The 1,836-nt window shown below is 36.4% G+C and overlaps 1 non-coding gene across 1 annotated transcript; it reads left to right on the plus strand.

The window, feature by feature from the left end:
• The first annotated feature begins 956 nt into the window (after window positions 1-956).
• Trnat-ggu (transfer RNA threonine (anticodon GGU)) lies at window positions 957-1,029 on the plus strand. Its single transcript has one exon. It is a non-coding gene; the product is annotated as a tRNA-Thr (tRNA).
• The last annotated feature ends 807 nt before the right edge of the window (window positions 1,030-1,836 follow it).

Consider the following 1,836-nt stretch of genomic DNA (forward strand, 5'->3'; position numbering starts at 1 on the left):
ATATCATTGGTATCTATCACTTGAAAACTAAAGTTACAATTCGTAGTTAATTAATGCTCTTACTCATTGTCACAACTCAGTATTAACAGAACCTACAATTCCAACTGTACTGCTTGGGGATTTCAATATTGATCTATTGCAGGCAAATACAGATCAACAAAAGACTCTTAAACAAAATATCTTTTAACAGACAAAAAGGATCCATTCCGTTGATTAACCAGTATACTACTGACTACCGTACACAGATACATCATGTTTATACCAATGTAGCACAATGTGTGCAATCAACAGGTACCTTGGAGTCTTACTACAGTGATCATAAGTCTATTTATATTTCCATGAAAGCTGTTTGAATATTTTTCAAAACAATTCATCATGTGTATCATGTATGAGATCATTATATATTTAATTTAGCTGAATATGAAACTCTGCATACCATATAAATATTTAAATGTATCAAGCAACTATTTGAATCATATATAGAAAGCAGTCAGAACATTTATTGGTACAAACAAAGAAGGGTTTGAATTTCCTGTGCTTTCCATGTTCCTAAATTTCTAGTCTTCATAGAGATTCAAACTTACATGGTACTCTACCAGAATTTGCAGATGCTTTACATAGGAATAACTTTTTCAGGTTAAAGGAATTATTTTAGCTTCAATGTTTCTTTAGGGAAGGCATGCCATTCGTAACTGGCATTTTCTTTCTTAAATCCTATATCACTTGGACACCACATTTAAATAAGTAGCTTATTTTTTATTCATTCGAATCCCGTTGAAGCCCTGATTTTTTTCAGGCTTCTTCTTTCCAATTGCTTAAATTGGAAAATTTACTGCGATGATCATTCTTCATTTACAACTGCAGTTCATATACGAATTATTTCATATAAACTTCACATCATTTCACTCCTCACGGGAAGATATGAACTCAATAAATTGACCTCGCTCCAAATGTGTGGCTTCATAGCTCAGTTGGTAGAGCATTGCACCGGTATTGCGGAGGTCACGGGTTCGAATCCCGTTGAAGCCCTGATTTTTTCAGGCTTCTTCTTTCCAATTGCTTAAATTGGAAAATTTACTGCGATGATCATTCTTCACTTTCATTTACAACCGCAGTTCATATATGAATTATTTCATATAAACTTCACATCAAATTAAACATATACATGTATAATTTTTCTGCATTCATTTTTATACCCTGTGATGATCCTTATGACTTCAAGGAACAACAAGAACAGTAGAAACTCAACATAAGACTTTAATGTCGGCCATGTGGACCGCATGGACCACAGGAAAACTACATTGCTCGTGAGCCCGCACTCTGACTCACCAGTATTGCAACATAATGTCACGCATATTGCCACATCTTTCCTCTCTTCAAACATGAGCAACAAAAGAAGTGTCTCAATAAACTATAAAACACAAACACAGTCAGAAAAACCCCAGCATGTCCTTAGACCTAAACACAGTCCTGAAATGGATTCAGCATAATATGAACAGTTTTTCCAGATCTGGTACACATCAGAGGTGTCACCTGCAAACTTTCAGAGAGCACAGGGAGAGAGCCTTGGGCTTGTTCAACAGGTTCGAAACTATTGTGGACCTCCTCTGAGGTTGATGGCTGCATTTCTTCAGTGGGTAAGGATATGTCTGGTTCGAACTTTGGTGGTGATGATTCCCTTGTCTTCACTAGGTGCCTTCAGTTTCTTCTATACACTTTGCCTTGTAGATCTACTTCATAAGAACGAGGTGCAACTTGCTTGATTACAGTTGCTTTCTTCTACAATTTCTCTCTATCAGTCAGTAACGGCCTCATGTGCATGGTGTCACCTGATTG

The sequence above is a fragment of the Orbicella franksi genome, chromosome 4 (assembly GCF_964199315.1).
Source record: "Orbicella franksi chromosome 4, jaOrbFran1.1, whole genome shotgun sequence".
NCBI classification, from domain to species: Eukaryota; Metazoa; Cnidaria; class Anthozoa; order Scleractinia; family Merulinidae; genus Orbicella; species Orbicella franksi.